Source organism: Botryllus schlosseri, chromosome 13 (genome assembly GCF_051294905.1).
Source record: "Botryllus schlosseri isolate E-star chromosome 13, Bs_hap1, whole genome shotgun sequence".
NCBI lineage: Eukaryota > Metazoa > Chordata > Ascidiacea > Stolidobranchia > Styelidae > Botryllus > Botryllus schlosseri.
Genome location: NC_137248.1, coordinates 24,893,880 through 24,905,119, shown reverse-complemented (window position 1 = coordinate 24,905,119; position 11,240 = coordinate 24,893,880). Strand labels below are relative to the sequence as shown.

At 39.0% G+C, this 11,240-nt stretch overlaps 2 long non-coding RNA genes across 3 annotated transcripts; one reads left to right on the top strand and one right to left on the bottom strand.

The window, feature by feature from the left end:
• Positions 1–549: 549 nt before the first annotated feature.
• On the top strand, positions 550–6,499 carry LOC145454157 (uncharacterized). Its single transcript, XR_013920065.1, has 5 exons — positions 550–1,628; positions 4,025–5,960; positions 6,017–6,074; positions 6,175–6,231; positions 6,295–6,499. It is a non-coding gene; the product is annotated as an uncharacterized LOC145454157 (long non-coding RNA).
• LOC145454154 (uncharacterized) lies at positions 6,489–10,528 on the bottom strand. 2 transcript variants are annotated; one of them, XR_013920064.1, is made up of 4 exons: positions 7,453–10,528; positions 7,284–7,389; positions 7,004–7,132; positions 6,489–6,739 (listed from the first exon to the last, which is right to left on the bottom strand). It is a non-coding gene; the product is annotated as an uncharacterized LOC145454154 (long non-coding RNA). The 2 variants fall into 2 exon arrangements; XR_013920063.1 differs by having other exon boundaries at positions 7,284–10,528.
• Between the last annotated feature and the right edge of the window lie 712 nt (positions 10,529–11,240).

Sequence of the window (11,240 nt, the reverse complement as noted above, 5' to 3'; positions counted from 1 at the left end):
CACAGGTCTGAATCTCAGCTTTTCAAAAAACCTTGAGTGACGCATTTACGACAAATATTTCAAACAAATTTTTGGTTTACCGTGATGCAACGTAACAAAATTTTACAATTGAGAAAACGACTATCAAACACTTGAAATGTAAAAAGTCAATGAACAAGTGTTACCGATGTAATGATAAGAATGAGTGCCAGAATGCCAACTGACAACAATCAAACAAATTTCTACCCGGAGATAATATAGATAGATAGATTTTATAACTGTCAAACTATATATTTTATAAAGTCATCGGACGAAACGTGCGATCTTTTGGTTGGAACTTGAAATAAAAACACCCCCCCCCCCCTCAATTATCAAAGGAAAATAAAATCGAAATTTTGCAGTTTTTAGTTATTGTTTGGGTGAAAAATGGCCATGATGTGACAGCAGAGATACAGAAGATAAGGCAAAGATAAAAAAAAAAGTATTTTCTCATTTCATGACACCTGGAATGTGACATGGAACAAACGAGAATATGCATTCTGTCTCTTAGCATTGTCAAAAGTCAAAAATCCGAGCATTTCAAGATCAATTGTAAATATGTCTTTTGTTACTTGCTTCTATTATTGTTGAAGCGTTGGTTCCGCACGGATTCTGCTTGAAAAATTTCAAGAATCAAAACAAATAAATTTATTTATATATTTGACTGGTGATAATAGTATTTACGGTGAGCAGGGATATGGGTTGGGACCATGAAATTTTTATGTAATGCATATTTCATGGTGGAATAACTGTGAAATTTAAAATCAAGCTTTTTATCAACCATACTCCTTAGAAGCACATTTCACAAGAATTTTTTTTTGTGTAGGCCGTATCCTACAGACATTTTCAAGCCCGTCCCCCCATTTTTTTTTCATTGAGTTTAGGGCGAAACAGTTGGTTTTATTGAATTCCTTGGCCCCAGAATTGGTTAATTGGACATTTTAATTGGTTCTCTACCATCATTTAAGCGAAAAATATCGATTTCAAAGATTTTTGAAAGTAGCGCCACCTAGTGACGAGAGGATTTTAAATCGCAATATCTTTTGAACCGCTGAACATTTTCCAATTTTTTTTTTTAATAAACTTGGAATTCAAAAAAGAACAACATATGTAAATATTGGACAATTCTAAGAGTATGCATTACAAATCTTAAAAAATTTGCTAAATTATAATGAAATTAGCCATATATGACTTACAGTGATGATAATGAATACATTCATTCTTGGTGCCTGTTGAATGAATGGTGTCTTTCAGCCTAGAGAATTTTTGTATATGTGCAGAATATTTGTGATAAAGTGACAGGCCTATATTTTTGTAAATCATTTCTAGTCATATTTTAATATCGCAAATAGGCTGTTGGCCAGCAAAATTTCATGTAGAATATTTAAAAATCTACTGAAGATTAGTTTGATATCAGATCATTTGAACGATGTGGCTAATCCTGGTTTTGAGATAGTTGTGATAATTGTTGTGATAATTGCTATAATAGTACGTACAAGGCTTGTTGATATGATGATATGACATCTAATGCTGTACATTCTTGATTTGCAGACATTAGTGTAGAAAATTCCGATTATCATAAAATCAAAACTGTGCTGCATCATGCCAAGGTACGTGAAAATTTTATAACTTTTCAATCTGTTTCTGCTAATCAATTACAGCTATTTCTAGCATTTCAAAGGATTTTTTTTATTGGCGTTGTCAAGCCTAATATATAAACACCATAGTCAATATGTTCTGTATATAGTATACATTTCTCTGTTGCAAACAGTTTCATAATATAATTTTTGATTACTGCAATCTACTTTGAAATAGCCACTTTCGTAATGAATTTGTTGATTGATTTCTAGCGTAGATATCAAAATTTTGTTCAATATGTAATCTTTTGTAAATACTGGTAGATCGATATATCTGATCTATTTGCTATATATATTCTTCATATGGCTATATACAGGGTTGCCACACCGTCCTTATTTCCAAGATTTGTCCTTAGTTTGCATAATATTCATAAATTATGCTTTTGTGTCGAGATTTTATGACATCATAAAGGAAAGGAACTCTCGTGAGGTACACACCATAAGATTAGACTTCTAAGTGGTGAATGGTTTCGTCTGTACCAAGTTACCACGGCGGTCGTCATTTTCGCAGTAAACAGCAGTACCAGGTTCCTGCTGTTTGGTCTACAGCAGAATAAGCTCAAGCTCTGGGGAAGGCAGCATTTCTTGCGTAGTGAAAAAAGGCGCAGTGCAGTCGACACATTGGTTAAAAAGTAGTAAAGCTATTATTCATTGATAAATTTTGCACTTGCGCACATAGTTTTAGCTACTAATCAGGCTAAATCTGATGTAATTTTGCACTTGCGCACATAGTTTTAGCTACTAATCAGGCTAAATCTGATTATACATTTAAAGCTCGCTATTGCAAATTTATATTATCCAAGTACTAAGAAGAACATATCTCATGACCACAGTGATGTTGCTTGTTGTTTTGTTTCATTTAATATGCTACAATAATATTACCACTGTGTACATGGGTCAAATTGTTATTTTCTGATCACACTGTTAACTATGGTAACCGTCCTTCACTAGTGTTGCTCTCTTTTATTTACTTTTGTTCATTTCGGTACTCTTTGCGGTGCTACTCGACTGAGAGAAGAAATTGATCCACATTATAATTAATACTGCCAATATGCTTGGGTGACTCCGGCCTAGAAGACTTCGGTCATATCGGGTCTCCCAGTCTATACCGTGTAAATTATAGTTAGGAAAATTTAAAAAATGTATGCTATTGGACGTGAATGTTTGTGGACATTGCCTTTACGATATGTCATGGTTGACGAATAAAAGAATTCTCTCTCTCTCTCTTTATTAAAAATCAGCAGGCGTAAAACGTTTTTCGTGACGATTATGAAAGAGAATTCAAAGATATCTAACGAAGTTTGAAGGGCGAGTGTTTCGCACATAGCAATATCTGCAATTGTGACATCGACCTTGAGGCCATAGGAAAGACCGCTATTTCAAGTCACATTGATACCCAAAAACACAAGAAGTGTGTCCTAATGATTATTTTGAGCCAGTCGATGAATAATTTCTCCACAAGTCGATCAGCACCAACGACCACAGACGACAAGGCAGCTGCTGCAGGGGGTAACTGGGCATTCCATACTGTCAAACTCCAGCAATCATTCCTCACCAACGATTGCACATCGCAATTGTTCAAAACAATATTCCCCGATTCCAACATCGCAATTAAATTTTATTCGGCCAAGACCAAGACTACAAGCATTGCTACTCGAGTTCTTGCTCCATACGCTCAAAAATGATTTTGTCTGAACATGGTGTAGGCCTACGGCCTTTTTCCATCTTGGTTGACGCCTCTAATCACGAGGTGGAGAAGTTTGGTTTATCACCCTACGGGGAGGGGGGTGGGGGGTCAAGACCAACGCTTTTTTAGGGGGTCTGACGAAGTGCTGTGTTTCGGCCCCGAGTAAAGGTGAACCTAGATCTGAGCTCTCGTGAGATCCATGAACCACTTTTTAATAACAAGGAGTTGCTGGAGCAGATTGTTGCTGTCGAAAAGTATGGAATGTGATATGCCACGGCTCGTATAAATACAAAGTATGTTCAAAAACGTTTTGCTAATCTATAATTTTTCGACTGTCCTTATTTTTGGGTCCATGTCGATGGCAACCCTGGCTATACAGGAGGACTGATCAGTGTTAATGTATAAACAAAATTTGCAAACTTGAATGGCTTCTATTCCTCACTACTGTAATTTCAAATTCTTTTTGTCAAAATCTGGAATTATAAAAATTGCTGAATGATATTGGGATGGGGCAGTGCTTTCTCATTGGTATATTGAACCTATTGACTGCTATCGTAATGATTATTGTAATGTCAATTCTTGATTGTTAAAATATGTAAAATTTCATGCTATAATAGTACAAGTAATGTTAATTGGAACAGAAATGATTATTCGATAATGCATATATCAATTTTCTGTTCAGAATGGACGAAAGAGTGTAGCTGCTCCATGGCAGAAACAAAATGAAATTGGAAATTACCAAAGGGCCAAGACAAACTGATGTAGAAATTCACACCCGACCAAACGAGCCTGCAACGGCATTTGTTGTAAACGACAACGTTATGGGCAGAAATGGGCGCAGCGCACTGGTGCTGCACTCCACAAGATCGGTAGGGGTGCAGGCAACTGGATCCACAAGTGGTTTAGCAATACCAGTGCCTGCACCCAATCCGCCCATGCCTGCACCAGCTCCAACCCTTAGGCGCAGCCAGCGCACCATTCGAGTGCCTGAACGGTTTACAGTATGAAAAAATATTCATACCATGTGTTGATATTTGTTTCGTCAAATCAGTTCGTTCTTACCTATCACAGGTCTTTCGTTTGTTTATTTATTGTACTCATTGTAGATCTTACTGGCCAGCCAAAAATAATTTATTTTAAAGCTGACTTTGGCTGCAGTGTGGTTCGGTACTCTACATTGCGGCTTTTCTGATATGATTTATTATAATCGAGTGATTGAACATCGTCGTTTTGGCGGATCTGTAGTTACTGGCAAGAGATCCACGCCCGACCAAACGAGCCTGCAACAGCAGTTGTTGTCAACGACTACATTATGAACAGCAATGGGCGCAGCGCACTGGTGCTGCATTCCACAAGATCGGTGGGGGTGCAGGCACCTGGACCTAGTAATGCACCAGCAATACCAGTGCTATAATGCATATATCAATTTTCTGTTCAGAAGTGACGAAACAGTAAGGATGCTACACGGCAGGAATAAAACCAAATTTGAAATTTCGAAAGGACTACGTCATACTGAAGTAGAAATCCATGCAAGAGAAAATGAACCTGCAACCGCAGTTGTTGTAAATGACTATATCATGAACACCAAGAGTGGAAATGGTCCATGGAAGAAACAAAGTAAAATTTCAGATTAATGAAGGAAGACGTTACACTGATGTCGAAATCCATGTTAAAGACAATGAACAAGCCACTGCTACTATAGTCAATGACTATATAATGAACATAAATGGGCGCGGCGCACTCGTGCTAAATTCCAAGAAATCGGTGGGGGTGCAGGCACCTGCAACTACAATTGCACCAGCAATACCAGTGCCTGCACCCAATCCGCCCATGCCGGCGCCAAATGTGAACCTGGCTGCGCCAACCCTTAGGCGCAGCCAGCGCACAATCAAAAAGCCTGCACGGTTTTCTGCATGAAATGTCATTTCACAATATGTTATTATTATATTTCGTTATCACGTGACAATGCATTGACTGTGATGTCTTTTTAAAAAACGCAATTAGTTCCGTTCCACTTTCCTCAGCCCGTTCCACTTTCCACAGGCTGAATTGGAAAGTTGTTTTGCGGAAGCCGCAGTAGGATTTATGGTAATCAAAAAGTCACCTTCCTGAGTGCAGAAATTACTGAATGTATTCTTGATCGAAAGTTACTGTTACATTGATTTCAACAATATAAATCGAACTTGGATCACCGATCTAGGATAATCCCCGAATTAACGAAGAAAAACTCAAATAGCTCCGCTTCTACTGGTTGGAATTGAGTCAAATTTGTTTTGCATCGTCTTTGAAGACAGCGCAACAATTTCATGGGGTTGACAGAAAAATTTGACAAAAATTTTTTTGCATCTTTGTGTAAATTCAAAATTTTCAAACTGTAGGAAATCAGCGATTATTGATTGAAATGAATTAAAATTTGGTGTGCGTCGTTTTTTATGGCAACCTAACGATTTAATCACGTAACCAGCAAGATTCAGGAAAAAAGTTTTTTTTTGAACAGCCCTATTGCACAGGAAGAAAGGATGAAGAAATGGATGGCTTTCCAAGTAATAAATAGCTTGGTATAGATTTTATCAGTTGGTGGTTATTTGAAAAGAATTCCTGGAGATTCTTTCCCAGATGTATGGAAATGTTGATCCAATTTTGAAGCGATAAGTGAATAACCTTGGTATTTTAGGAAAAGCAAGAAGAAAATGGGAACATCAAATGAAAATGATGAAGATGTTGATGCAAGGGTGATTTGATTTCAGTTACCTCTAAGTTATTTTATTGAGCCATGGCAAACTTCGTTTTACTGAATCTGATGCCAATTCTTGATGACATATATAATTTTAGGCAGCGGACATCGGCGCTCACTACAGATCGCCCAGAAAGTTCTGCGGCAGAACCAAGGTACCGATAAATGATATTTTCTCTCCTGTTCACCATACCAACTACCTGCCCTTATTTCCACAGCATTGTTTCAGTTGTCCTCGAGGACGATGGAGAACTGAAAAAGTATCTTTCAGTGAACCGAATTTTGTCTGGCGGCTAGTAGAGAAACATCGACATACTCTTTATCAATTCATCGAGGATTAGCATTACACGAATTGAGGTTTATTGAATTAATTGATCACGCCGAATTTTTTTCATAAAATAAAATCAACTAATGCTTCTCGGATACGTGATGCAGCTATATCGGTATCCAGATTTGGATGACTTTCAGCATTTTCTCCACAACTGCATCCAAATCGTGTATAATGTCTCTTTGCGTTTCACAGATATTATGCAGTGTTACACAAGCGCCAATAATCATCCTTGCGTTGGTAGGGCTAGCATCGCATCTTTTTAGGATGCATAGCCAGCGAGATTTCAGACGACCGAAGGCTTGCTCCACATCCATCCTTGCTGAGCTGTGTTTCTGGAATAAATAGACCACTATGTTACAATCTGGGCAGACATAGGATTTTCAAAAACCTAACTGGAGTAGGATGAGTGATTTTATAGTCAATCTTTTAAATCTTCACTATTTGATGATAATTTACTAGGTGGGACGACTTTATAGTACATTTCAAACACCAACTGTTCCACTATAATTTTAGCTGTGCCCTCGGAAGCAATTGTTTTTGATGGGAATACTACCAACAATCTTAGTGCAACATCTCATCCAATACATATTGCTTACCTTGTTGAAGGCACATTTATTTTCTGTGTCACAAGTTTGAAATGGTGTGACACAAAAAGTCTTGAGAGGATATGCAGAGTCGCCAACAAAATAGTATGGTATGTTAACACCTTCGTATTCCGTTGGACTCTAAAAAATAGATTCGTTGTTTGAGCAAGCAGCAGGAATGAGAAACTCAGTATAGAATAAATGCTAAAAATTCAAGGATATATAGCCTACAGGGGAATTGATAAGTAGTCAATCAGCTTCATTGGTGACAAAAATACCATAAGATGCTTACATCGGGAAACAATGTACCGTCTTGGCATTTTTTGAACAGCGTGCTGTTGGCAAATATTTTTGCATCGTGGCATTTCCCTGGACAACCAATTACTACATCAATGAATCTGTTGCAAAAATATGCACATTTTATCTGAGGAATACTTCATAACACAAATCTATACCCTCACCTTCCTCTATAGTCTACCAAGGCTTGAATATTGATGGAAAATCACATCTTCCTATTGAAATAGTCGTCCCCATCTAAATGTGGCCTTGGTATGGCGATGTGGCAACCATCAATCGCACCTATGCAATTCGGCAGTCCTCTTAGTTTAGAATGCCAAAGCTGCTGACTCTACATCTCTCGGAATCCGAACACACGTTGGCATGACTCTTTTCACTAATATTTTGCAAATTTCAATTGTGATCTAAATACAAAATGTATGTCAATGAGAAACGCATTTAGTTACGAATAGGCAATATCACCTCAAAAACAGTTGTCGTCCCAAGTCCAAGGTGTTCCCCAAGAGCACGGTAGCTCGGTGCACTACCAAGACGCCACAATGCTATGGCAAGTCGACATTCCACAGAAATCGGAACGCAAAAGTTTGTTTCGACAGCCACAATCATGCAACACAGCCGTTTAATCGCTTATAAGAACACATGTATCAAAATACCTTTTTCCACTCACTTGTTCAATCTCAAATGGTATCGATAATCTGCTACGGACCATCTTGTGAGCACCCGCTCCCAGTAGTTACTGTTTGCTTTCAGTTGTCGTGGACGTCGTACTGTGCCAGTAATACAGCAAGCAATCAAGTGCAACTGCTGCTGACATAAATCCAACAGGATTTTATTCTGGTTCTTGCGACGAGATCTTCTCCCTCTCAAAATATTCATTACCGCATACATATGCTGTGCATTTTGACTACCGGTAGGCCTAGTGGACATGGTAAATACTCGATTACTGTAAAAATAGAGAACTTTACTATCTAACTAAGCCAGCCAAATGTCTATTGCCGACTATCAAAACCTCACATACCTAACATCTATAGACCGCGGAACGCCAACGCACACAGACGTGGAACACGGCCTGCACCAAGAACGACAGCGCTTCGGCGCCGGTTTGACCATCAAGGCCGGTTTGACCCTCGAAATAATTACCAAAACACCTGCCGTTCGTAGTGGTGGTGAAAACGCCTTGCGTTCGTAGTGAGGTGTTTTCAGCATCAGACTCGAAAACTTTTGGCACGAAACCGCACCCCTAGAATGTTCTCATATGTGAGCTCCCTGTTAACCGTCAGATCAAGGGAGCGAGGTCTGTCGTCATTTCTGAGTGATCCCTTCTGTGCCAGAATGCGTGCAATACTTCAATTTTCAGCTTCTTGCATTTTTGTCTGTTTTGGTTGATTGATCCAATCATTTTGTATTCACTCTGCAAATAGATGGAATAGCAGCGTTAAGCGTAGTGCACATTTGCGTAATTCGTACGCGCGTACAGGGCGCGTATAGTATTTTTGTAGTTTCTTTCCTTTCTCTGCTCTTCTCTCGTTTGCTCGTCGCGTAAAGAGCCTCTTTTCTCTCGTTTTTTTACGCGAACATTACGCAGACCTTACGCGGGGAGAGCGATTCGTACGCGCGTATTGTTGACTTGTCAAGCTCCTTACCAGATATAGCTCCCAAATCTGGTCCAGAAATTACCTGGCATTTTTACACCTACCCTGGCTAGGTAACGTGTCTAACCACTTCACAATCTTGACTGAAGAATCTGTTCATAATACATTGTTGGCAAGGATGATAATATATATTAACTCAAGTGCCAGTACCTTTTTTGGAATACTTTACTGCCATTTTGTTCAGAGACAACATTTCTGCATGCCCAAGAGTTTTTGTCGTGAACTTCATTATAACCAGAGCACACTTTTGCGCTTAGGATTTTGCGCAGCATTTGCTCCAAAGTGTTGTTTTCAAATTTGAACGAGGTTGACAAATTACTTGCATAAACGCCACTGTATGCAATGCAAAATTTGATCATGCCGTCTACGTCATTAATAAGTATGCTTGCGGATGGTGATGCATGCAGAATATTATCGCTATAATACGATAAGTGAATTGAAGTGGATGATAACTGAAACATACGCCAACCATCAGTTGCTGATGTTTTCCACGAATTTACAATATCACCGATAGAGCAAATGGATGGTTTCGAATTGATTTTAGGAGGTGAATACTTTGCAATTAATCGCCTTTCGCTGGGACATTTTGATGTGTGAGATTTTTGTGGTAAATTTAACGTTGGGAGGGATCCAAATTTAATACAACTTTTACAACTATTTTTTTGAATATCAGAGTCCTTGAAATGTCTGGAGCAGATGAAAGTCAATCCGTCTAGCACTTTCTTCTTGAACACCACGTCGTACCGAAATTTGAATATTATCTGTAAATAAAATAAAAAAAAAGTCATTTTGTTGGCATAATAAAAAAATTATCGTTACAGAGTATAATAAAGTCCTAGTTCCTACTGACAAACGAATAATCTTTTCTACATAACTCAATACAATACAATACAATGTATGCCTGGTGAAACTTTTCAGCCCAATCTTTTGTCGGCATCCCAAACCTCATTCCTGCTGTAGTTGGAATCTTGTACAATCTGTTCTTGCCTAGGTACTAGAGCTGTTGCAATGTGGAAGGCAGCAATATTTACCACATCTGCTTCTCTTGCGATCTGGGGCCATTGGCTAGCCTTCACTACGGCAATTCTGAGTTACTGAGATCAACTATATGAAAAATATATCCATAAAAAACATATTATAAAATCTACTTGCACAGATACAGGCATTCGAGACGAAATATACCTACATCTAACATTTATTAGAACCTACAGCAACGTAATAATAGAGCTGAACAGGCTGCTTGTTACGCGAGTATGTTACCCACCCACTAGTAGTGCTGTCGGTCACAACATCGCGAGCTCTCAAAGCCTAGTCTCCATGCCAGCTACGTTGTAAATTGCTATGATAGTACCGTATGTCCGTGTAGGCTACTACAAAGTTTGTTACTGCTGCCATTGGTACAATGCGAATTTCATGGTCTGTGATTTTGATTGTTGCGTAGCTGACGCTCGGCAGCGACAACATGCGGCACAGCGCTAAATTTATTCTCACTTTTCGTTCAGCGATGACGTAACCTCTCGTTTTGGCCAACTTAGTGAGAGAGTGAAAATCGTACGCGCGTACGATTTACGCAAATGTGCACTAGGCTTTAGAGAACTGCTACCTTGATGTATTTATCCAAAAATTCCAGGCTTTGACACTGGCGTCTCGGATCGCTGGATATAGCGATTTCAACAATGCCCGAAGACAATCGACTTTCTGGTGGTCAATCGGATTCACTGTTTCGTAAGTTTGATTGACAGCCTATCTTCTGTGCCGCAGAGTATTTTTTATAGTATTCTCTCAATAAAGTCAGCGCACAATCCACTCTGAATCTCCAATATTCAGTCGGGATCTGATGGACTCCGGTATCACAGTATTTCACAATACCCTATCTGAACTTGCCATCACGTTAAGAGCCTATTTCGGCCGAGAAATTGTTTGTTTTGTAGGTACGTTGAGCTCTGGTGGTTAGGCTGGTGTAATCGTATCTGATCTGGATCAAATCAAGTCAATGTGCCGGTATGTCTGGCGCAGCTTTGGAGCCCCAAAATAGTCAGCGTGTTAATTCTGCCGTAATTTTCATCTAATTTGCGTTATCCGTATGTGCGCCTTAATTCTAATTCGGTCTAATCAATGCAGTTGTGTTTTGCAGTGTACTATCAAGGCCTTGAAGTGCTCTTTGGCAATTTGTTGCTGTTTTTATTGCAGAGCCAACTTGCGCTGCCACGCGTTTTTTTATATAATTACTCTGGTCAAACGAGCAGTGCCGGTGTGTTGTCTTTTGTGACTCGGCTGTCTGTGTGTGTGCAATCTGGTTT